The following is a 26,730-nucleotide window of genomic DNA, read 5'->3' as shown; positions in this document are numbered from 1 at the left end:
TGTCAGTTTTAAAAACTTCAGGTAAAGGAAACAGCATCCTTATACCTACTAGGTCGATCTGATAGGAAATATATACACTTCAATGAAATTACTCCTTGTTCTTATAAACACATGTGAGTATTATTTAAGTTATCATTATATCCAATAATGCTATCTCAGAAATCAATCTGGTTAATCTTCATTGTTTTGTACAATCACGTTTCATTTGTTATGCACTGTATCATATGATCATAGTCTTTCCAAGACATGATTGTTCTTGGCAAACTTTTCTTCAGAAGTGGTTTGCCATTGCCCTCGTAATTTCGTTTACCTCTATCAAATCTGCCCTCATTTCCCTACCTTCCCAGAAATAAAGTCCTAATCTATTAATCCTTTCACTATAGCTCAGGTCCTTAATTCTCAACAGCATTCTTGTAAATTTTCTCTGTACTCTTTCAATCTTGTTATCTTTTCTGCAGGTAGGTGACCAGAACAGCACACATTATTCTTATTTTAGCATTGCCAAACTCTTATACAATTTCAACATAACATCCCAATTCCAGTATCCAGTACTTTCATTTATGAAAGCCAATGTGCCAAAAGCTGTCTTTATGAACTTACTTATCTATCTGTCGATGCCATTTACAAGGAATTATGTATCTGCATTCCCAGATCCCTTTCTTCTACTACACTCCTCAGTGCTTTACCATTCAATATGTAAATCCTAACATGGGTTGGTCCTCACAAAGTACAAAACCTCACACTTGGCCATGTTAATCTTCATCTACCATATTTCACTACAGCGAAGCCTCTGCCAGAGATGCCTACACTGACGAAGTTTTCGATGGGAGTTTAGTGAAACCCTCTCTCGCTGCTCCCCATCTGTAATTTCTTCAGCCCTTCAACTTTTCAATCATTTTTTGACCCAGACCCGCAATTACAGCCATATATCCTTCCTTGGAACGTGTCTCTGTATCCCTTTTGCCAATCATCTTTCTGGCTCTCAGCTTCAACCCTCCGGTCTTCTCCTATCATTTCGTATTTTCCCCTCCCTCTCCTACTTTCAAATCTCTTACTATCTTTCCTTTCAGTTAGTCCTGACGAAGGGTCTTGGCCCGAAACGTCAACAGTGCTTCTCCCTATAGATGCTGACTGGCCTGCTGTGTTCCACCAGCATTTTGTGTGTGTTGGTTGAACTTCCTCATGTCTACCATATTTCAGCCCATTTCTCCAACTAATCCAAATCCCACTGCAAGCATTGATGGCACCTGCAGTGATAGAAGGAAGAGAGAGACAGACAGATAGACAGACAGATGGAGACACAGAAAGAGATACAGACAGAAAGACAGACAAAGGGAGAGAGGGAGACAGATGATACTGTAGGCTGATAAACTTTTGTCCAAACTGTTGTTTGTATGTTTTAATTTTAAATGTTTTGATTTTACATTTAATTTTTAATGCATTCTGTTGTATTCCTGTATTTGTTTATTGTGCATTAACATGCTGTGCGACCTTTTCTTTAGCCTGTAATGCTTAGTAGCTTTGTCCAACTGCACCTTTAGATTTTATGCAATCCATCAACATCATGGTTTACAAGTGTTCCCTGTTTTCCATTGAAATTCAGACTTAAATTACTCAGACAATTTACATAATGAAATGTTGGCTTTAAAATTTAGACCTTAGATTAAACTAAAGGAAAACAACTGATACAAAATAAATAACTGAACATGAAAAAAATGCCCAATAGACATAGGGACAACAGGTGTTCAGAGAAACAGGAAATTGAATATTTTAATTTATATTCTAAAATTACATAAAAATGTTATTTGACCTGTCTAATGTTTCAAACATATGGAAACAACTTCAAAGCTCTCTTTGTTCTTCAAGATTTTAATGTTAATTTATGTCTTGGAAAACATAAACCATGTTTCCAATCAGTGGACCTCTAAATTCATGATTTTAAAATGTCAGAAAGGATTTGTCAGCTCAGTTTCTTTGCTAATCATACATCAGCAATGTTTCAAAGATTCTTTTGATGGTTAAAGGAAGAACAAAGGATAGACTAGCCACTAGTGAAGAATATTAAAGATACATTACACCCTAAACTGCAAGTTGGCACCTCAGATTTAAAACTTCGTGTATGGAGCACATAGCACATCTTCAAAGTTTCTGAAGTCTTTCCGACAGCTGGAATGAATTTTTCTTCCTATGTTTTTGCATTGCTTTGCCCTTGGGACTGATTTTTCAGTGGGTTGCTCTCTAAGACTTAGCTACCATGACTCTGGTACTTCGAAACTGCAACATCAACATAACTTTCTTGTCAGCTCTCTTCTAGCTGTTGCCAGCTGAGCTTCAGTTACACTTCCCCGGAACTCCACACCTTTATCTGGTGTTTGATTATCTGCCTTTCAGATTTGTCTTCAATCCTGCAGATCAGTTTTGCTTAGACTGTGTTGCTTTTATGGCAACAGTCCGCCACCAAACAGCTCTTGAATCCAACTTTTTTCACTCGCTCTGCGAGTGAATATTCCAAGGATATTGTTTCTCTCCTCTCCATTTCTTTTGTACCCACCCAGTCATGTTACCCACTGCTTGTTCCCTTTTGGGCATCTTGCCACCCTGATCTCTATTCTGTATAACATGCAGTCTGCCACCCAACTTTTGGATCCTGCCCCAGGATAAGTTCACATCAACTCTTTGAGGCACTTGGCATTGTCTCCTTATGAGCAATTTATGTTTAGTGCTCTCAGCCTATCTATATGTCATCCACTGCACAAACCTTCTCAGATTGACCCCTGTCTGCCACAATTTCCCTGAGCTAAGAAAGCCAACCACCAAGTAGCACAGAGAACAAATGGGACCTCATTGACATTACTGCTGAAATTAGACATGAACCAATAGCATTCAAGTCGGCCAACAGCATGTCAAAAAAGCACAGACCCTGAAAGTGATCAGAAGTTCACACCACAGCAACCAGCAACTGCTTTTAAATAAGTAGAATTGGAAATGAAATTGTTTTACTATTGTCACACATACCAGGCAAAGAACAAGAAAGTGCAAAGAACAAGAATTTCAGAATGTATATTGTGTACACATTTCTCTGATATTAAATAGAACAATTTAAAAGGCTTGTCTTGCATACTGTTATACAGATCAAATCATTACACAGTGTATTGAGGTTCAACAAGGTAAAACTAATGGAATGCAGTATAAAGTGTAACAACTACAGAAAAAATATGGTACTGATCAGCAACAAGGTGCAATACGACCATGAGACCATAAAATATAGGAGCAGAATTAGGCCACTTGGCCCATTGTGTCTGCTTAGCCAATTCATCATTTTCCTCTCAGCCCCAATCATCTGCCTTCTCCCCGTATCCCTTCATGCCCTGACCAATCAAGAATCTATCAACCTCTGCCTTAAATAGACATAAAGACTTGGTCTCCGCAGCTGCCTGTGACAAAGAATTCTTCAGATTCACCACTCTCTGGCTAAAGAAATACCTCCTCAACTCCATTCTAAAAGACACCCCTCCCAGGTTCAGTTATGGCCCAAGTGCAGAGTGAAAGACACTGAAGCAGGTCAATAGTTCACAGACTTTAATACGAACAGTGTTAAAGGGAAAATAAAACGTTAAAGCTCGGCCAAACAGGGCCATTCACCAAAACTTTCAAAAGGAAAATGAAGCATACACGACGGCTGAAAAGAACATCTAAACATTAAACAAATACCGCAAGTCTTCAGAGTCAGTTGACTCAAAAGTCCAATTTCTCAGGGAAGGCAGAATGCAAACAGGCAGCAAAGTGTTGCTGTGCTCTGTCCAAGTCTCGACAAGCACTACAACGACAAGTAAGGAGTTAAATACTATCACGATTAAACAATAATTAGCTGACACATGCATATTCACAAGTGAAATTGCAGTATCTATTGCGCTGCCGAATCCGTGGTCGTGACACTGTCCTCTGGTCTTGGATTCTCCCACCATAGGAAACATCTTGTCCACATCCACTCTATGAGCGCCTTTCACCACTTGCTAAGTTTCAAAGAAGTCACTCCTCATTCTTCTGAATTCCAGTGAATACAGGCCCAGAACCATTAAATGTTCTTCATAAGACAAGCCATTCAAATCTGGAATAATTTTCCTGAACCCCTTTTGAATCCTCTCTAGTTTCCGCACATCCTTTCTAAGATATGGGGCCTAAAACTGCTCACAATACTCCAAGTGAGGCCTCACCAGTGCTTTATTGTGGTGAACTACATATACCTGTCTGGACACGCCCCCTTCCCACACTGACTGCTCCTGTGGCTCCTCCCACTGACCATGGCTCCTCCCACGGACCCCGGTATAAAAGCGATTGGAGCCACAGACCCTTCCTCAGTCTCCAGGATGTTGTGTGATGGTCACTTGCTGCTTGTGCTTTCTTCCAGCCAATAAAAGCCTACCTTAACTAACCCACGTCTCAGAGTTATTGACGGTGCATCATTTATTAAGTCTCAACAGTGCATCCTTGCTTCTATATTCTAGTCCTCTTAAAATGAATGCTGACTGTACATTTGCCTTCTTCAGCACAGACTAAACCTGCAAATTAACTTTTGGGGAATCCTACACAAGCACTCACAAGTCCCTTTGCACCTCAGTTCTTTTGCATTTTCTCTCCATTTAGAACATAGTCAACCCTTTCATTACTTCCACTGAAGTGCATGATCATACACTTGCCGACACTGTAGTCAATCTGCCACATCTTTGCCCATTCTTCTAATCCATCTGAGCCCTTCTGCAGCCTCTCCACTTCCTCAAAATTACCTGGCCTTCCACCTATCATCGTATCTTCTGCAAACTTCGCATCAAAGTCATCTATTCTGTCATCTAAATCATTAACATATAACGTAAATAGAATCGGTCACAACATAGATCCCTGTGGAACACCAGAAGTCACTGGCAGCCAACCAGAAAATACTCCCTTTATTCCCACTCTCTGCATCCTGCTAGTCAGCCGCTGTTTAATCCATGCTAGGATGTTCCCTGTAATATCATGGGCTTCAAGCTTGTTATGCAGCCTCATATGTGGCACCTTGATAAAGGCCTTCTGAAAATCCAACTACACAACATCAAGCAATTCTCCTTTATCTATTCTGCTTGTTCTTTCTTTCTTCAAAGAATTCCAACAAATTTGTCAGGCAAGATTGTCCCTTGAGGGAACCATGCTGACTACTGCCTATTTTGTCATCTGCCTCCAAGTACACCAAAACCATATTCTTAATAATCGACTCCAACATCTTTCCAACCACTGTCAGGCTAATTGGCTGATTATTTCCTTTCTTCTGCCCCTCTCCATTCCTGAAGAGTGAAATGGGATTTGCAATTTTCCTGTCTTCAGCAGTGTAATGATTCCTGAAAGATCATTACTAATGCCTCCACGTTCTCTTCAGCCACCTCTTTCAGAACTCTGGAGTATACACCATCTGGTCCAGGTGACTTATCTACCTTCAGTTTCCCAAGAACCTTCTCCCTGGTAATGGTAACTTCACACACTTCATCACCCCTGACAGCTGGAACTTCAACTATACTAGTGTTTTCCACAATGAAAACTGATTCAAAATACTTATTCATTTCCTCCGCCATTTCCTTGAACCCCATTACTACCTGTCCAGCATCATTTTCCAGTGGTCTGCTAGCCTCTTTTTTACACTTTTGATATCCTCTTTTATATTTTTGTCTAGCTTACTTTCATAGTGCTTCTTTACCTTCTTAAAAACGTTTTAGTCACCTTCTGTTAATAGTGAGTTTGATTGTGAGGTCTAATCTATCTTATCGTAATAGGGTGCTGTTCCATAGTTTTAAAACAGCAGATAGGAGCTACAGACTTCCATCTACAGAATGGAACTACAGAATGCTTTCAGACCTCTGTATATTCTGCTCAATGGAAGAGGGGATGAGAGAATATTCAGGGTGGGTGTGGTCATTGATTATGTTGCCTGTATTGCTGAGGCAGCGAGAGGCACATACAGAGTCCATAAAGGGAAAAATTGTTTCCATGCTGTTCTGAGCTGTGTGCACAACTCTCTGTCATTTTTTGCGGTCACATGCAGAGCAGTTGCCATACCAAGCTGTGGTGCATTCAGATAGAACCAAGCTGTCCCGAAAACTACACCAGTGGCTCAGTTTTTAGAAGATGGGAAATGCAGAGCAAGGTCCTCATTGGGGTCAAGGATGACTTCAAACTGAAGCACTTCCTCTGGGAGCAGAGTGAGCAGCCCGGTCAATCGTTACAGCTGCTGACCACAAGAGTCATTTCCAGCATGGAACAAATTTAGTTCTCGTTCACGCATCTTTCATATGAGACAGTAAAACCAGACCTCATATGTCCTCTATGAATCTAAGCATTCCTTTGGCACAATTTCAAAGAAGATCAAGACAGCTCTCTGCAGAATCTTGGACAATATTTATGCCTTTATAAAGTCTCTAAAATGTATTATCTGATTATTATCTCATTACTGTTTGTGAGTCCTGGCGGCACACTAAACTGGCTGATGTACAGGTACAGTACATCCCCCACTATAAATGACCATATTTCAGAAGTGTTTACTTAACTGTATTCCTTTCTTATTTTGTCTTCAACTGTTTTATCATCCTATTTTAAAATGCTGTTTGGAAAATGATTAAACCCCATCTGAAGCTTTTCTCCTGATCAAATGATTCACCATTACTTACTCGAACTAGCAAAAATCAAATGTTAATTGATGAAATTCCAAGCTCTCCTAAGCTGCACCGTTTAGGAAAAGGAAAAGAGGCGTGAGCTGAAAGAGAGAGTGAACGTGAAAGAGAGAAGGGACAAAGACATAAAGATTATTTATATACTATATATCTCATAGGTAATAAATAAATAGTACTGAGAACATGAATTGTAGAGCCCTTGAAAGTGAGTCCATCGGTTGTGCTCACTTATCATTTCAGTGTCGAAGAGTGAAGTTACCTACACTGGTTCAGAAGGGTAATAATTCCGGAACCAGGTGGTATGAGAACTAAGGCTCCTGCACATCCTTCCCAATAGCAGCAGCAAGAACAGAGGATGGTGGGGGTCGTTGATGATCTTGTGATCGAAGGAGACATTTGTGAGCAAGATCATCATCCCATTCTGTTGCCAAACGAGGACTGATGTGGTAAAGAACACAGCTCACTATCCCTCCCTGTGATACAGGAAAATGATGGTTCCTACTATTAAAATAATTGTTGAATAAGTTTCGGTCACCAGTCCTAGAAAGCTCAGTATAAACCTATTCTTACCTTGAACATACAAACACCATACTCTTGACTGACCTTCTGAAACAATTAATTGATTTAGTCGCAATCTCTCACATCGCGTTCCAGGAGAAATTAATACATGTAACCATCTGCTGTCAAAATAGCCTGCAGTGCTATACCAATGAAAAAAATTAAATAATATATTCATACAAAGGAATATTAATGAGAAATCAGTCATTGGGTCTCTTTGGACTAACTTTTCAAAGCAAATTCTTATCATTATTTCTTCTTCAGAAGGCACTATTTTGTGAAGCTGTGCCAACCATTAAATTTTATCTAAGCATACTATCATCACCTGCCCAGTAAGTTTGATGCATTTTTGGACCTGACTGTGATGATTGTTTTTCTTTCTATTCAGCAATGAGCATTTCCTTCAGTAAAGGTATAACCAGAAGAAAAGGACTCCGAAACACAAGAGATTCACAAACGCTGGAAATCCAGAATAGCACACACAAAATGCTGGAGGACTGCAGCAGGTCAGGCAGTGCCTGTAAAGAGGAACAAATAGTCAATGCTTTGGGCTGAGACGCTTCATCAGAACTGCTTCCTGGAGAAGCATCTCACCCCAAAGCAAGACTGCTTGTACCTTTCCGTAGACGCTACCTGACCTGCTGAGTCCCTCCAGCATTTTGTGTGTGTTGCTCAAGAAAAGGACTCTCAATAATTTTTCCAAGTCCCCTGGATCTCAGGATGTTTAACAGCCAAAGCAAGTGCAATATTAGTCAATAACAAGAGTGCAGCCGCATCAAAACAATAATGTCCGCCTAATAGAGTGCTGTTGATCAGCACTTGAAAACTCAGATAATCTTTGTGTATTGTGCTTTGGGATGGTTTATATCCAACTGAGAGGAACAACAACACCAGAGCTGAACTTGATTTCTGAAAGACAAATTTACTGTCTTTACTCGACTAGTTTTTCTTAAGTCTCCATTACTATTCAGCTCCATGCCAAGTTCAGAAAAAGTCAATGCCTATGCTGCAATTTGGTCTTTCTCAGTCACTTTAGGGAGAGTTACCGAATCACACAGTCACACAGCACAGAAATGGCCCATTGGCCCGTCACAGCCATGCTGAACTGCTTTAGGATCATGTTCTTCTATGCCACAAGAGAGAATGCAGATGCTGGAAATCTGGATCAGAATCTCAGCAGGTCAGGCAGCATCTGTGGAGCAAAGTGAACAGCTGGCATTTCAGGCCAAGAACTTTAATCCTGATGATCTTGCTGGACCTATTGAATTCCTCCAGCATTTTGAGAATGAAGTTCTTCTAAGATATGCCGATTTAAACACCAGTCTAGATGCCTCATAAATATGATAATTGTATCTGGTTCCCATTCCTTCTGGCAGCACATTCTAGATATCAGCCATTCTCTTTAAAATAAACTTATACTTCAGATCCCTTTTAAAACTCATTCCTCTCATCTTAGACTTACGCACTCTTGTTTTTAATACTCCTATTATGGAAGAAAAGGTTCTCACTATCTACCCTATCAGAATCCAGTTTAATATCACCGGCATATGTCATGAAATTTGTTAATGTAGCGGCAGCTGTACAATGCAATCCATGATAAATATAGAAAAAATCCCTATCAATGTCTCTTTCAAACTATTATGTATCTACGTTCAGTGGCTACTTTATTATGTACACCTGTCTGTTAATGCAAATATCTAATCAACCAATCATGTGGCAGCAACTCAATGCATAAAAGCATGCAGACATGGTTAACAAGTTCAGTTGTTGTTCAGACCAAACATCAGAATGGGGAAGAAATGTGATCTAAGTGACTTTGACTGTGGAATGATTGTTGGTGCCAGACAGGGTGGTTTGAGTATCTCCGAAACTGCTGATTACCTGGGATTTTCATGCACAACGGTCTACAGGGTTTACAGAGAACAAGGTGAAAATAAAAAAAACATCCAGTGAGCAGCAGTTCTGTGGTTGAAAACACCTCGTTAATGAGAGAGGTCAGAGGAGAATGGTCAGACCGGTTCATGCTAACAGGAAAGCGACAGTAACTCAAATAATCACAGGTAAGTAGTGTGCAGAAGAGCATCTCTGACCGCTAACTTGCCGAACCTTGAAGTGGATATGCTACAGCAGCCAAAGACCAGGAATGTACACTCAGAAGCCATTTTATTAGGTACAGGAGGCTCCGAATAAAGTGGCCACTGAATGTATAAGGTCACCATTCAGCCTCCCTCATTTCAGAAAAAACAAGCCCAACCTATCCAATCTCCTTCCGTAACTAAAGTCTTCCAATGTCCTTTGTGCTCTCCCCACTGCAACCACATCACACCTGTGGTAAGGTGTACAGAATTCCACTTAATCACCAATATTGTGGTAAAATACTGAATTTACGTAATTTTGACAATTTCTTCATTCTCTGATGGTGAGTAAATGCCTATCTATTAGGAACTGGTGCCTATGAACACAAGAGATTCTGCAGATGCAGGAAATCTAGAGCAGCTATAGGCAAAGTGTTGGAAGCTGCTTTGACAAGCATCTTTGCTCCGTACACCACAAAGGGCAGGTTTTCACACATTTTAGTTCTATTTTCCATTCCCGTTCTGATATGGTGGTCCATGGACTCCTCTTGAGTGCCACGATGAAGCCTCTCTCAGGCTGGTGGAGCAGCACTTCATGTTCTACCTGAGTGGCCTCTAATCTGATGGCATGAACATCGATAACTCTAATTTTCTGATCATTTCTGTCCACTCTCCCTTCTCTCTTTTTCCATTCCACCTTCCATCTCCCTTCTTACACCTTCTCATCTCCTCATCCGCCTGTCACCACCCACTGGTGCCCCTTCTTCCTTTCCTCCCCTCTCCTATCAGATTCCTTATTTTTCAGCCTTTTACCTCCTCCGCCTATCACTTCCCAGATTCTCATTTCATCCCCCTCACTTACCCCTGCACTTGGTTTCACCTGCCATCTTGTACCCCTTCTCCTCCTTCTTATTCTGACATCTTTTCCCTTCCTTTCCATTCCTGGTGAAGGGTCTTGACTCATAACATTAACTGCACATTCCTCTCCATAGATGCTATCTGACCTGCTGAGTTCCTCCAGCATTTAATGGTGTCAATAGTGAAAACTCAGTGGACCTAGCTCAGTGTAGATGAGTTTCATTCTCCAGGTGATTCTGATCATTCAAGATAGGCTGTTTTCCAAGGCAACAATTGCCACGTAGTATGCTATGTTCTTTTAACCTGCAGATAAAAGGAAAGATTTAATTTTAATTTGGGTCTAAATTAATCAGAAGTATGTTCCTGGCCCGAAGCTTGATTCAGCAATGGACTGGAAAGCTGTGCAGGCCAAGTCATTGGGTACATTTAAAGCAGAGGTTGATAGGTTATTGGTTCCAAGGTTGTCAAGCCGAGGAGTGGGAGTGGGGACAAGCTCCCACTACCTGAAATTGCTCCTCACAGCATGCGCCTCAAATAGCCTCCGACAACCAAGTCCAACTCCTGGCCTTCTCGTGTGGCTTAACATCTAAGCCCGGTGGAACTGTTTCTACTGACAGGAGACAGGGCGAAGACAGGTCCTGGCGCCTTAAAACCAATGCTTCATGTAGACGGAGCTCGTCAGCCTGGGAAGGCAGTCCATCTAAGAGAGGGAAAACTCTGATTTCAAACCTCCGCTGCCTTGCAGCCAGACCCACTTATGGGAAAGGCTTCAGGAGTAAAACCCTGAGGGCAAATCCGAAGCCGGCGTCCCTAAGGTAGTCCGACGTTGTTTTCAACCTCGTTCTGGCAACTCCTGCAACGACTCTGGTGCCAAGCTGTATTGGCCCTCTCCCTTTCCTTGGATAACATCAGTAGCATGGAGAGGAGAGACTTGCTGCTTGGGCAACTGCCGGTCTCCCATTCAACCTTGCCCAGGCCTGCACCCTGGAGAGGCTGAAGCAAGACTTTCCAGGAGCAGATCCATGGTCTTGCAAGACTAACAGATGTTATCCAGTGATAGGTCATTAACCAGTAAGGGCATAACAGATAAAAGACTACAGCAAAGAGGCAGGAGAATGGGTTTGAGAGGGATAATAAATCACATGTTCAAATGAAAGAGGCGGCTTGATGAGCAAAATGAACTAATTCTGCTCCTCTGCCTTATGATCGTATGGAAAATTTGTCCTTTGGAGAAGGACCAGGAAACCAGGCACACTGCTTCTGTCTCAATCTCCACACCTCAACCTTGTCAAATAAGGTTTCATTCTAGTTTCACAATCACACAAAATTTACCCGTTCAGTTGAATCTTTTCTGGAAATCCATGCAAAATGAAAATTTCTTGCCAACAAGTTTGTTTCCAGTGGGAATCATTACATGGGCCCATGATAATTAGCTGTTCAAAGATATAGAATAAAATCTTAATATCTGCCCTAAGATCGGCACAAATCTCACTCTTTCATGAGACAGTGATATTAGTCTTTCTTCTCCATTAAGTATGTTACCATAGTGGTTACATTAATGGACTAGTGCTAAGCTTTTATGACATTTTGGCTCATTGAGTCCATGCCAGCTCAACAATTTCATTCCATCACCAATTTTCCTGAATCTTGTTCTCCCTGCATTCCACCACTCACTTACACATTAGGGGCAAATTTGGTATTTGTCTCTTCTTGTTGCATAAACTGAGATACAGAGAAAACTATATTTTAACAAGTCATCCAAACATATCAGTTCAAAACATAAGTAATTTAAGGTGGTACAAGGAGAAGCAGTAACAGAGTACAATATATCGCATTACAGTTTCAAAGTTCAAAAGTTTGAAGTAAATATATTTTCAAAGTACATATATGTCACCATATACAACCCTGAGATTCATTTTTTGTGGGCATACCCAAAAATCCATAATAGAATAATAACCATAACAGATCAGTGAAAGACCACACTGATTTGGCATTAAGCCAGTGTGCAAAAGACAACAAACTGTGCAAATACAAAAGTAAGAAATAATAATAATAAATAAACAAACAATAAATATCAAGGACATGAGATGAAGCATCCTTTGAAGTGAGCCCATAATTTGTGGGAACAGTTCAATGATTGGACAAGTGAAGTTGAGTGTAGTCACCCCCTTTGCTTCAAGATCCTGGGAGGTAATAACTGTTCTTGAATCTGGTGGTATGAGTCCTGAAGCTCTTTTAACTTCTTTCTAATGGCAGCAGCATGAAGAGAGCGTAACCTGTGTGGTGAGGGTCCCTGATACTGCTTTTTTGAGACAACATTTTGGGTAGACGTGTGAAATAATGAGGAGGGCTTTAGCCATGATGGAGCCACGTCATGATGTCATGCCGAATCTTCACAAACTCCTAAGGAAGTAGAGGCAGCTGTGCTTTCTTTGGGTATTTGCACTTACATGCTGTGCCCAAGACGCGTCCTTTTGAAGGAATAACACAGAGTCATTTAAAATTGCTGACCCCCTCCACCTTTGATCCTCCAATGAGGACTGGCTCGTGAACCTTTGGCTTCCCCCTCCTGAAGTCAACCATCAGAATCAGGTTTATTATCACCGGCATGTGATGAGAAATTTGTTAACTTAGCAGCAGCACTTCAATGCAATACATAATCTAGCAGAGAGAAAAATAACAATAATAATAAATAAAATAATAACAATAAATAAACAAGTAAATCAATTACGTATACTGAATAGATTTTTTTTAATTGTACAAAAACAGAAATACTGTATATTAAACAAAAAGTGAGGTAGTGTCCAAAGATTCAATGTCCATTTAGGAATCGGATGGCAGAGGGGAAGAAGCTGCTATGACCCAGCCAGATCAGCTCCTTGGTCTTGCTGACATTGCGCATCACCTCAGCCAGAATTTCAATCTCCCTCCTGTATGCTGATTCATCACCACCTTTAATTCAGCCCACAACAGTGGTGTCATCAGCAAACCTGAATACAGCATTTGAGCTGTGCTCACCCACACAGTCATAAGTGTAAAGTGAGTAGAGCAGGGGGCCAAGCACACAGCCTTGAGAGGCAACTGTGCTAATGGAGATTGAGGAGATGTTGCTCATCCAAACTGACAAGGGTCTGCAAGTGAGGAAATCGAGGATCCAGTTGCACAAGGATAGCTAGCAAGTGATAGGTGATGTCTGGGAAAAGTTGAGGGCTGGAGATGAAGTAATCTGACAGGTGAGGAGAGTGGATCAAAGGGAAGAGGGAAAGACAAGGGGGCACCAGGGAGAGGTGATAGGTGGGTGAGAAGAAGTAAGAGAGCAGAGTGGGAAATAGAAGAAGAGGGAGAGGGGATGGAATTTTGTTTTTTACCAGAAGGAGAAATTGATATTCAAGTTCTCAGGTTGGAAGCTACCCAGATGAAATATAAGGTGTTGCTCCTCCACCCTGAGAGTGGCCTCATCTTGGCACAAGAGAAGGCCGTGGACCGACATGCCAGAATGGGAATGGGAATTAGAATTAAAATGTTGGGACATCAGGAATTTCCGCTTTTGGTGCCACCAGGAGTTCCGCCTTCGGCCAAAATATTGGAAGATATTATACATTAGTTGTCAGGAAGATAATGTATGTTTTGCAATAGCAGTTTTGGAAATTGTCAAGTGTTCTCAAACAATGGGGGTAGGCTGTCCATTTGGCACCCTGCAGAGAAAAGGACAAGAAAGGAAACGGCACATAAAACGGACAGATCAGGGATCAAGCAAACTTCTTGTGTTGGTCAAATGATGCATTGAACCAGAAAAGCTTAGATTTAGTAACTTGATTATGTCCACAGGATTCAATATCCAAAACACTTTATCAAAGTAAGTACTCTAAGCAAGAAATCATTTTTCATTAGATGCCTCGTGTCTTATTTCTCCCTTTGGTCCAACAGCATTTCTTCCATCATTGTGTTCATTTGATGTGACAGAAGTAAGCAGAGCCAATGATTATCAGCAACCATTTTGGCTCTCAGGAGGTAGTATGGTGCTGCGCATAGTTTCATGTTTCTTTGGACTCATTCTTATTTTGTCAACCACAGACCTCCCACATTGCAACCAGCCTGCGTGCTTCACTGCACAGAGCTGTTATGCACCTGCCATTATGCTGGAATCTAATCAAGTAATAGACAGCTTCTATGTGGATAATTAGATACCCATGAGCATGTTACAGAATGTTATCTAATCAATGGCTTCATATGCTTTTACAGTAAATATTAATAGATACTCTAAGCATTAATTATAGTCTGGCATCTGATCAAACAAAGTTGATTTATGCGTGGAACAAAAATAACATGAACTAAAAATCTGCAAGTGATGATAGGACTGAGGGGCATTAATGGTTTAAAAAAAAGAACAATATTAGCATGTAACTTTAATCTGTCCGAGGTTCAGACATTTATGTATAAATGTTGGCTTTCCTTCACTCTTGTTTCTGAGTCAAAAGTCCAGAGACCGCAAGACAAGAATGTGGATGAAAAGTTCAGTGTGGCTCTGGGAGATTGCTTACTAGAAAGTGAAGCCTTTTGGACATAATATTGAACTAAAACCCATGTGTCCTTTCAAATAGGTGTTCAAATTTCATTAATTAGTCATGTAGATATTTAAAATAAGGAATAATTTACTCATTCTCCAGCATGTGGGTATTATTGGCAGAACTCATAGCTAGTGTCTGTCATGCGGGTATTATTATTCATTTGCCAGCATGTGGGTATTATTGATAAAACTGACAGCTGTGAGTAGACAGTATTGAGCTGTCTTCTTGAGCTTCTCCCCTAATGCTATTGGATGGCCAGATCCAGATTCCATGTCCAGTGGCAATGAAGGACCTTTCCAAATCAGAAAGGTGTGCAGTTTGGAAGGGAACCTGTGGGTGGTGATGTTCTGCTATACCTGCCACCCTGGCCCTTTTTGGTGGGAGGAGATATGGGTTTGGGAGTTTCTGTCAGAGTCGCTGAGGAGAGCAACTGAAGTGCATTTTGTAATGGCTGCTTCTTTTCTTCATTGCCAGTCAAGCCAAATTGGCTTTTAATTTGTGTAGGTCACACCCAATGGAATAATATGCTTATGACAATTTCCCCAGAGTGCCGACATTTTGAAAGTGTGCCAGGCATGTCTTTACATGATCAACTGGTCCATCGCGCCCCTGGTTTGTATTTGTGAAAGCTGGTTTACAGTGATTTTGATTTGGTGAAAAAAATAGGAGATAGTACACACAAGAAATAACAGCAAAGACCAAGGAGTTGATTATTGACTTCAGGAGGCAGAAATCAGAGATCCATGAGCCAGTCCTCATTGGGGGAATCAGAGGATCAGAGATGGAGAGGGTCAGCAACTTTATAATCTTCAGTATTAACATTTTAGAGGACCCATCCTGGGTCCTGCATGTAGTACAATTATGAAGGATGCACAGCAGCACCTCTACTGCTTAAGAAGTTTGTAAGGATTCAACATGACATCTAAAGCTTTGATAAACTTCTATAGTTGTGTGGTGGAGAGTATATTGACTGGCTGTAGTACAGCCTGGTATGGAAACAGCAAAGCCCTTGGATAGAAAAAACAAAAGGAGAGGATACGACCCAGTCCACCATGGGTAAATTCCTCCCCACAACTGAGCATTGTCACAGGAAATCAGCATGCACCTTCAGGGACCCCCACCACCCAGGTCATTCTCTGTTCTCACTGCTGCCATCACGAAGAAGGTACAGGAGCCTCAGGCTCTACTCTATCAGGGTCAGGAACAGTTATTACCCTGGAAACATCAGTCTCTTGAAGCAGAGGGGATAATTTCATTCAACTTCAATTACCCCATCAATGAATTGCTCCCTTGTATTTGCACACTTTGTTGTCTTTTGCACTCTGGTTGTCCACCTTGTTGCTTGTGGTCTTTCATTCATTCTGCTATGGCTATTGGATTTATTGAGTATGCCCACAAAAAATTAATCTCAGGGTTGCAAATGGTGACATATAAGTACTTTGATAATAAATTCACTTTGAACTTTGAACTTTGCTGGCGTAACTAGTTTCCCATGACTGTAGGCAGCCATGGGCCACACTCATCCTTACACCAATAACTTCTTTAGGGAAACAGATCATTCCATTAGTGAGCAAGTTTTGTACTTTCTAAACATAAAAGAAATTTGAGAATCATGCGAAGAACTTTCTAAAACTGACTGCCATGTTTACCTATCGAATATGTCATTGGGTGACACATTAGTACAATGGTCTACAGCACCGGCTGCAAGATCTGGGTTCAATTCCCATCACTGTCTGTAAGAAGGTTGTATGTTCTCCCCATGAGCATGTGGGTTTCCTCTGGGTACTCTGGTTTCTTCCCACTCTCCAAAGACACATGGTTACGTTTGTGAGTATGCTATTTTGGCACTGGAAGCATGGCGACACTTGTGTTATACTTGAAGTAGAAGTTGCTCGGTTTTTGATTAGTAACAGCTCAAAATTTATGGGGAGAAGGCAGATAATGGGGTTGAGGGAAAATAAATCAGCCATGATCAGACTGAAATGGTCAAATGGCCTATATTTGATGGCTCTGTGTCTGTACTTGCTGGAATTTAGAAGGATGAGGGGGGATTTCTTTGAAACTTTCTGAATGTTAAAAGGCTAGACAGAGTAGATGTAGAAAGGATGTTTCCCATGGTTGGGGAGTCTAGAACAAGAGGGCCCAGCCTCAGGATGGAAGGGTGTCCATTTAAAACAGTGATGTGGAGAAATTTCTTCAGCCAGAGGGTGGTGAATTTGTGGAATTTGTTACCACAAGCAGCTATGGAGGCCAGGCTGACGGGTATATTTAAGGCAGAGATTGATGGGTTTTAGATTGGACGTAACAAAAAGGCCAGGGAATGGGACTGAGGAGGGGAGAAAAGGATCAGCCATGACTGAATAGTGGAGCAGACTCGATGGGCCAAATGGCCTAATTCTGCTCTATGTCTTATGGTCTAGATCTGTTCCTATATGTTATGGTCTTATGGTTTTCTTCAAGTGGACAGAAGCCCTTCATCTGAGAGAAAGACCACTGATTGACATTTTCAATGGCCAACAGTATGTTCCGGATAACATAGGAATATAAGAATTAGGAGCAGGAATCGTGCACTGGCCCTTCAGAGGCTACTTTAATGTTCATCCAAGTCATAGCTGATCTACTTTAGCTCCATTTTCCTGCACTGTCCTCATATCCCTTCAATTGCTTCATTATCAATCTGTTTTGAAAGATATCACAGAGATCTTCTTGGTGAAAGGCCTTCACCATTCACCAGCACCCCCATCATAAACCTGTAATCCTCTCCTATCCCAAAGATCCATCAGGTCCATCTCAACCTTCTCTCAGTCCTTATGCTGGCTGGAGATGTACAACACAATGGGACATTGCAACCAGAATCCAAACAAAGACCTGTGCCTGTGAGTCCTTTGTGGAAGTCAGAGGCCGGAGACTTCCGGTGGGGGGGGGAGTGGGGGGGTTTGTGATGTGTCCAATGGAGGCCGGAGACTGGGAGGGGGGTGGAGGGGGGGTTGGTGATGCAAGTCCCATGGAGGCTGGAGACTGGGGGAGGGGTGGGGGTTGGTGATGTGTCCAATGGAGGCTGGAAACTGGGGGGCAGGGTTAGTGATGTGTCCAATGGAGGCCGGAGACTTGGGGGGGGGTGGTGGGGGGTTGGTGATGTGTCCAATGGAGGCTGGAGACTGGGGGGGGGGTTGGTAATGCAAGTCCAATGGAGGCTGGAGACTGGGGGGGGGGGTTGGTAATGCAAGTCCAATGGAGGCTGGAGACTGGGGGGGGGGGTTGGTAATGCAAGTCCAATGGAGGCCAGAGACTGGGGGCGGGGGGGAGGTTGGTGATGCAAGTCCAATGGAGGCTGGAGACTGGGGGGGGGGGCTTGTCTTGAGGCTGGAGGACTCTCTGTTTGTGTGTATAGGTGGGTAGGTGGATGGGAGTGAAGAAAGAGCTTGCTTTGCAGTTGTTCTGCTGAACATCGTGGGCATGGTATGTTGGCACTGTAATGTGATGCGACACTTGTGGCCTGCTCGCAGTGCATCCTTAGGTTGTGTTGGTTGTCAACACAAGTGATGCATTTCAATCTACTTTTCAATATACATGTAATCGATAAGTGAATGACTGAACTTGAATCAGGTGTAGGGTTGCTGTTACGTTGGTGACAAAGAGGGGTAGTGGAGGGTGTGTGTGTACTGGATGGTCAGGATGGTAAATAGAAGAGCAAGGAGCTATGACTTAATGTGCCTTTGATCTGGTTGGCACAACTGAACATCGAGTAGAGGCACAGCCTCACAGCACCACAGACCTGGAATATTTGGATTTTTCTACCATAGACTGTTGTGAAGGCTTGTTTAATGAATATGTTCAAAGCAGAGGACTGAATATTAATGGAATCAAGAGATATGGGATTGATGCTGGAGAGCATCACTGAGGCAGACAATCAGCCATAATGTCATTCAATGACATTATTCACAATGACTGAATTCACAAATGGCCAAACAATCACCTCTTGCTTTCATCTCTTGTGTTTTTCATGACAGTATCATGGACTTAACTATAATTGATATCTCCAGAGCAGTTTTCCAGGAGCCTAATACTTTCCTCAGATTTACAAGAAGCAGGTTTTATATGGCAAACTTAAAAACTCATCCCAATACATCATGGGTACATCTCTCCCTATTAACTTTAGTACCTCTAGGAGGCACAGCCTCAAAAAGGAACATTGATCATGAAAGATCCCCTCCAATGTGACCATGCCATCTTCTTGTAGCTACTATTGGGCAGGAGGTACTGAAGCCTCAGGTCCTGGATCACTGGGTTCAAGAACACCTTCCTCCCTTCAAGTATTAAGTTCTTGAATCAACAGGTACAACCCTAATCATTTTGGTTTACCAACATTATCACCACTTTGATCACTTTACATTAAAAATGAATAGATTTAATTATAACTCCATACTTTCCTGTAAAAAGAGTTTGGTTTATGCTTAATATCCGTATGTTTTTCTTGTGAATGTTGCTTATTTGATACTACATGTCTGTGATGCTGTCAGGTTTTTCATTGCAATTGATCATACATGTACCCATACATATATATGACAGCAAACTCGACTTTGAGTTGATTTTGACTTTAGATATACAATTATTTCCTCCATTCATGACTAACTAACTCCACCTGGCATATTCAATACCCCACCCACCCAACTGTTCATCCAGATGACTTTTCATTAGAACAGCCTTTACTTTAGAAAACTCACTACTTGCATTTGTTTTTTAGGTCTGTTGCATAAGGTTATGACTTTCTGTTTCTATACTCAAAGTCATAACTGACATGGGGCACACAGTAGGGAAGCTCAGCTAAGGAATTTATCCTGGACTTCCTCTTATCCGTTCCTGACATGGGAAGGTTTGATTATCCAACATGTTTTTAGTTCACTGTGAGTGATATGATTGCTCTTCTTTGATCGGAAGCCTAATGTTGATTGAAAAGGGGGATATCCTGTTAATTTTAAACACAAGAGACTCTGCAGTTGCAGGAAGTCCAGAGCAACACACACAAAATGCTGGAGGAACTCAGCAGGTCAGGCAGCATCTATGGAGGGGAATAGACAGTCAGCATTTCAGACTGAGATCCTTCATCAGGACCTGTGTCCATAGATGTTGCCTCATAAGCTGAGTTTCTTCAACATTTTGTATATATTACCCTGTTCATCTTACTCACACTGGTTCAAGATTAAAGATCATCTTTATTTATCACATGTACATCGAAACATTGAAGCAGACAGTGACGAGCATCACTTGTGTCAGATAAAGTCAGCAAGGTCTGCGCTGGAGACAGCTCGCAAGTTGTCAGTAATCTTTCTGTGCCAACATAGCATGCCCACAAATTATTAACCCTAACCTTAACCTCTACATCTTTGGAACACAGGTGGAAACCGGAGGAAGCTTGTGTCACCTGTTCTCTGTTGCTCTGCTGGGCATGCCAGACTGAGGCCGGATTGGGTGGTGGGTCTTGGAGACGGCCCCCAGCACATGCTTAGGTGCATTGGTTGTTACCACACATGACACCTTCCACAGTATGCTTCGATGTACATTTGACAAATAAATCTGAATCTCCTTTCAGACAGCAGTGGAAATTGAACCCCAGTTGGAGATTGCTGGCATTTTAAAGCACTTGTGCTAATCACTGAGCTGCCATGTCACCTGTGATCTGGAAATGTTCAACAATGGCATGGGGCCAGTAGATTGAAAACTGCTTCAAACCCATCGTCAACCTTCCTGGAAACCGGCAAGAAAACATTAAGTGGTGCTGTCAGATCTGGCCAAGTGGATGAGTTGGCACTAAGCAGTAAGCGAAGCTGGAATCAAAACTGGCAGAGTAATAATCCAGTATCAATTCATAACATGAAAAAAAGAATGGATCACAAATATATCCAGGCAATAAAAATGTACAAAATTTACAGCAGTTCTATTAATCCTTTTAATCCTTCCAGTACTGAATGTCCTTAAGAGCTTTAAAAACTACATATGCTTTGAGTCTAAAGCCCTTGTCTAAGTAATTCTGTAATAATAATAATACACCTTTATTGCAGTCTTATAAAATAAAAGGTTAAAGTTCAAATTCCAAAATAAATCACTGAGCATTCACAGTAAAAACAAACAGTCATGAAGCATATAAACCACTAAAAGCAAAGAACATTCACCAACAGAAATGATTTGAATATAGTTTATTGCCTTGGAAAACATCCTATGCATAGCCGTCACTTGGTAAAGTCGAGGAAAATCAGAACTGCCTCATTGTGAATCAAGCAACAAGTTACAAATTCACCCCTAGGATTCTGTGAGAAGGTGCCAGTAGGCACCAGTTACCTGGGTAAACAGTAGGAAGGTGCATGAGCACCGTACAGGGTCACTGCCAATGTTACCTCAATGCCTCATAGATGGTGAAAATTTTCTTGTGAAGTTTTAACTTTCCTCTCCTCTTTCATAAGACAACTGGCATACAGAAGGTGACAGAAGGTATGGGAACTCCATAAAATTTGTCAAAATATCGAAATACAGTGAAATGCATTGTGTCAATAAGCAACACAGTTTGAGGATTTGCAAGAGAAAGCCAGCAAGTGTGGCCCCACTTTCGGCACTAACATATCACGCCCATAACTTACTGACCCTAGCTATACAGTACATTCTTGGATTGTGCAAGGTCATGGAAGAACAAACAAACTCCTTACAGACAGCAATGAGAATTAAACCCTGCTCTCTCATTACTGACAGCATAACGCATTGTGTTAACTATCATGCCCATCCTAACTAATCATGGCTGAACTAATCTTCAGCCCAGTTCTTGTGGTTGAAAATACGTCAGGGATGGTATGGTTTCTACAATGTGAGTTCTGCAGATGGAGAAAGTGACAAGAAACATGAAACACCCATTCTTTATCCCATTTTCATCCTGCATATTTGTTTAACACTGGAGTTATGTTCTTTCTTGCAAGAGGTGGGAGAAAGAAATTACCAGGACTTGGGATTGAGAGGCAGTTGGTGTTCTTACTCAACCAGGGGAGAAAAGTGCCAAAGCTGGTATGTGTTGTTCTGTGTGCCACAAGTGATGAAAATTCCTTCTGACCTATAAATACAGAAGAAACTTGCATTGTCATCCATTGAATCATACTGCAAGGAAATAGCCATTCAGCCCATCTTGTTCATTTGGACCCTCATCTGTACAAATCCCATTTACCAGCACATGGTCTGTAGCTTCAAACGCTTGCCCATATGCTGTAAATGTTGTGTAAGTTCTCCCCCCTCCACTTTCCCCTCATTGTGTTTCAGATTCCAGTTGTGCTCTGAGTGAAAATTTCCTCTTCATATCCCCATTGCCCTCCTTACCCTCAACTTGTGCCGTCTGCTGTAAGACACTTACAGGGCAGTGATTTTTCATCACCCAACCTCTCTGTTCTCTTCATAATTCTGAATGCAGGACAAAAACTGGTATTTTCCTTCATGGTTCATTTTAATGGCTTTTTGGATTAAGATAATGTAAAGCTCTATGAAAGCAAGTGTTAGTGAAATTCTGTTGCTAACTGTGTGCTTGGAACACACTGCCACCACTGGTAGTGCAAGTAAATATGATAGAGGTGTTAAAGAGGCTCTTGGATAGGCACATGAATGTGCAGAGAATGAATGGATATTGACATTGTGTAGGCAGAAGGAATTAGTTTAGTTAGGCGTTTCCTTTCTTGTTTACTAGCATAAGACTATAGGCCTAAGAGCCTGTACCCATGCTGTAGCTTTAAATTCCTTGGCATGGGTGTCCTATACCAAGGACACAAGAGCACAAACAGAGGGCACAAGTTTACGCTAAAGAGGACAAAGGAGATCTGAGGAAGATTCTTTCTGTCCTGGCACCAACACATAAATTTTAGATGATTTTAGATTTTAGATGCATATCACATTTATACTGAGTGAAATACTGTATGTAATTAGTTTTGCTACAATAAGTGTATGGGACACTGGAAAAATGTTGAATTTCCCCTTGGGGATGAATAAAGTATCTATCTATCTATCTATCTATATCATCAGAAAGAAAGCTCAACTGTGTTTCTATTTTCTTAAAAAGTTTGCATAATGGCCAGCGGAGAGTTTGACACCACAGTTTGGTATGGAAATTCCAATGCTCAGAAACAGAAATGTCTTTAGAAAGTGATGAATACTGTCCAGTCCATTCCCCTTCTCACCATTGAGCCTATTTAAATGGAGCAGTACCACAAGAAAGCAGTGTCTATCATCAAGGACTCTCACCATCCAGGCCATGCTCTCTTCTCACTAGCCCCTTCAGGTCGGAGGCACAGAAGCCTTTGGTCCCACACCACCAGGTTCAGGAACAGTTATTACAATAACAACTATCAGGCTCCTGCACCAGTGAGGATTACTTCACTCACCTCTACAATGAACTGATTCACAACCTGTGGACTCGCTTTCAAGCCCTCTACAACTCGTTCTCAGTTCTTTTTTATTTGCACAATTGGTCTTCTTTTGCACATTGGTTATTTGTCAGTCTTTGTTAATGTCGTTTTACCATAAATTCTGCTGAATTTCTTTATTTTCCTTTAAATGCCTACAAGAAAGTTAACATATATGTACTTCAATAATAAATTTTACTTTGCCTCTGCATTGGTATTGTTTTATGAGTCTAACTATAGAACATGCTAGATCAGCTAGATTGTCCGGATCAGCCATGGTCTTATTGAATGGCAGAGCAGGCTCAACGTGCCAGATGGCCCACTTATGCTCCTATTTCTTATGTTCTATATGATTTGTATGTGTAACCCTCTCACCAGGACTCGTATACAAGCTTGACTCATTAGATAATTCTTCCAACAGCTACGTGACTTAGCAGTGAGAAGGCCACTTTTCACAGACAATATACGTCTAGGGTCAGTTTGATTTGGGTTCAACCAAACAGGAACACTGGGAATTTTGATTAAAGGAACCTCGATTAGGGCTAATGCTGTGTAAATACTGACTATACACAATTATTGGTGGCTAAGAAATAATAGATTGTACACCAGTATAAAATGATAAAGAACATATATTTATTAATTTTAGCTTTATCATTCAGTTAATAGGAAAAAGAAAAAAAAGAGGGTCCATTGCAATAAACAAGTCTAAATGTACACATAGTTGGAGGTCATGTCTGTACTGGTTAGGTGTACCACTTTATTTGTGGCACTGAATTCTCATCATCAATCATAGGTAGAACATTTCTTCTTAGAGTCCTTGGTTTTGCAAAGCACTCCTTGCATCAAGGTCTCCCTTTGGATAGGATCATTCAGGCATCTTCCCTGGTCCTCTCCTCTCCGCACCTCCCATCATATGATCACAAACCCGAGCACTGTCCATTTGAAATCTCTCTCAGCCCAGTTCTCTCCATCCTACCATCCTGATTGGCTGACACAAGATTCCTAAGTTGAACAGCATAGCTCCTTACCTTTAGCCAAAATCAAAATACTCCACCAATAGGACACACTGCTTTTACAGAAAACTGGTAGGATAAACCCTCACAGCACAGCAATAGAAATCTTAGCCCCAGCGCATTACACATGTCAATAGCACAGGCAACAAGCCCGGTCAGAAGACGCAGAAAATTACAGCTACAATGTAAAGCTCACTCATGGCAAGAAGGTTATAAGGTCAAATCTCATCACAAAAATGCCAAATACATAATCCATGGTGTTAACAGTTTAGTGCCCATTTGAAGAGTCCATTGATCAGAATGTCTACTTTCTAGCCATAAGCAATTGGTCACATATGTTGAAGAGTTGGCAAATTCCTTTTGGATTCTGGGTTAACAAAGAGCCTTCAAAAATAAGGTTATCATGGTGAGTAACTTCAATTTATAGAATAGACAATTGGTATCTTCTTCCCATGGTTGTAATTAACTTAACTGGTTCAGCACAACATCATGGGCTGAAGGGTCTGCTTCTATTATGTACTGTTCTATTTCTCTTTTAAATTTTTTTTAGAGATACCACACTTCCAGTCTAATGAACCCGCTCTGCCCAATTTCATCCATGTGATGTGCTTCTGATAAGATGGCAACATATTTAGAAACAGTGGCTTCGATGGAGCTAACCAAGGGTGTAATTGTCTTTTTTAAACATTTTTTTTAGGATCACAAGACCCTGCTGGACATGAACAACTTAAAATACTGCAATTTTATCCCTTTAACAAGTTGCTGGTTGGCAGAGAAGCTAAAGGAGTTGGACGTGGTGCAGATCGTGCTGTTGCCTGGTACAAAGACACATCGGAGTTGGTGCATGAAGTTGGTGTGCAGTTGGATAGAGATAGTCGCTTTTCTTGTGATTGCTCAAACCCGTTAGACTCTGATAATGTGGAATATTGCAAGTCCGGTTCATTGGTTTATTGGCAAATGGCGGGTGCAGATGGCTGGGGAGCTGAGTGGCCTTGATCATAGTGAGGACTAAGTCTTAGGCCACGATATCGCCTGCTCGCTGCATCCAAGAGAGATGCGTCAGAGTCGGTGCCAGAGGCGTCACTGCTGCTCTCCAGTGTTCGCTCAGCAGAAGACAAGCTGTATTTTTTCTTGACTGCAGACTGCTACAACATTCATGGACTTAGGGACATGAACTACTTTTTTTGTCTGACTGTACTTCCTTTCAGACAGCAGTGTAACTGAACTTAGGTGAGCTGCCGCTGTAATAACCACTATGCTTTCATGCTGCCCTCAGATAATGAGAATTTACAATTCACAACGGTATAAATATGCCTTGTAATTTCCTACTGAGATGAAGAGATGTGCATGATTGAGACTAAGCCTAATGCTAAGCCATTCCCTAACCAGTGATCTACCTCAGCCCTGCATAGTTAATGCAATTTTCAAAGAACCTGTGCGCCCTACCATGCCATTACTAGGCAATACATTTCAAACACCTCCACCATGGCTGATACAGCCCTGGCAGACAATTTTGGATCAGGTCCATTGCCCACTTTCTGTGGGCGCTCACCCAATGTGTTTGGGAGAATAAAATGGCTGCAGCCTCAGGCTTCTGTTTGAATGGTTTAACACACACAAAATGCTGGAGAAGCTCAGCAAATCAGGTATGGAGGGAAATGAACAGTCAACAACTTGGCCTGAGACCTTTCATCATGACTGGAAAGGATAGGTGCAGATTAAGAGGTGGGAGGAGGGGAAATAGTACGAGGTGGCAAGTAATAGGTGACACACATCAAAATGCTGGAGGAATTCAGCGGGCCAGGCAGCACGTACGGAAAAAAGTAAACACTTGACGTTTCAGACCGAGACATCACAGCCCAAAATGTCAACTGTTTACTCTTTTCCGTAGATGCCGCCTTGCCTGCTGAGTTCCTCCAGCATCTTGTGTGAGTTGTTTGGATTTCCAGCATCTGAGGATTTTTATCGTCTAATAGGTGATAGGTAGTAGGTGAGACCAGGTGAGGGGGAAGTTTTGTCTGGATGGGGGATTGATGTGAAGCATTGTGAGGGATAGGTGGAAGAGGCAAAAGGGCGGAAGAAGGAGGAATATGATCGGAGAAGACAGTGGATGAAGGTGGGGAACTGGAGGGAGTTGTTGGGCAGGACATGAGGGCAGGGAGAAGAGAAGAAAAGGGGTGAGAGAGCCGTTAGAACATAGAACATAGAAAAATACAGCACAGTACAGGCCATTCGGCCCTCAATATTGTGCCGACCCTTAAACCCTGCCTCCCGTACAACCCCCCCCACCTTAAATTCCTCCATATACTGTCCAGTAGTCTCTTAAATTTCACTAGTGTATCTGCCTCCACCACTGACTCAGGCAGTGCATTCCATGTACCAAACACTCTCTGAGTGAAAATCCTTCCTCTAATATCCCCCTTGAACTTCCCTCCCCTTACCTTAAAGCCATGTCCTCTTGTACTGAGCAGTGGTGCCCTGGGGAAGAGGCACTGGCTGTCCACTCTATCTATTCCTCTTAATATCTTGTATACCTC

General features: G+C 41.7%; 1 long non-coding RNA gene across 1 annotated transcript in view; it reads right to left on the bottom strand.

Annotated features, from left to right (window-relative positions):
• Positions 1-26,730, bottom strand: part of LOC132397966 (uncharacterized) — a 111,905-nt gene that overhangs the window by 50,795 nt on the left and 34,380 nt on the right. The window lies entirely within an intron of this gene.

This window comes from Hypanus sabinus, chromosome 8 (assembly GCF_030144855.1).
Source record: "Hypanus sabinus isolate sHypSab1 chromosome 8, sHypSab1.hap1, whole genome shotgun sequence".
In the NCBI taxonomy this organism is placed as follows: domain Eukaryota; kingdom Metazoa; phylum Chordata; class Chondrichthyes; order Myliobatiformes; family Dasyatidae; genus Hypanus; species Hypanus sabinus.
The sequence above is the reverse complement of the archived record's forward strand: the minus strand, read 5'-3'. Positions and strand labels throughout refer to the sequence as shown.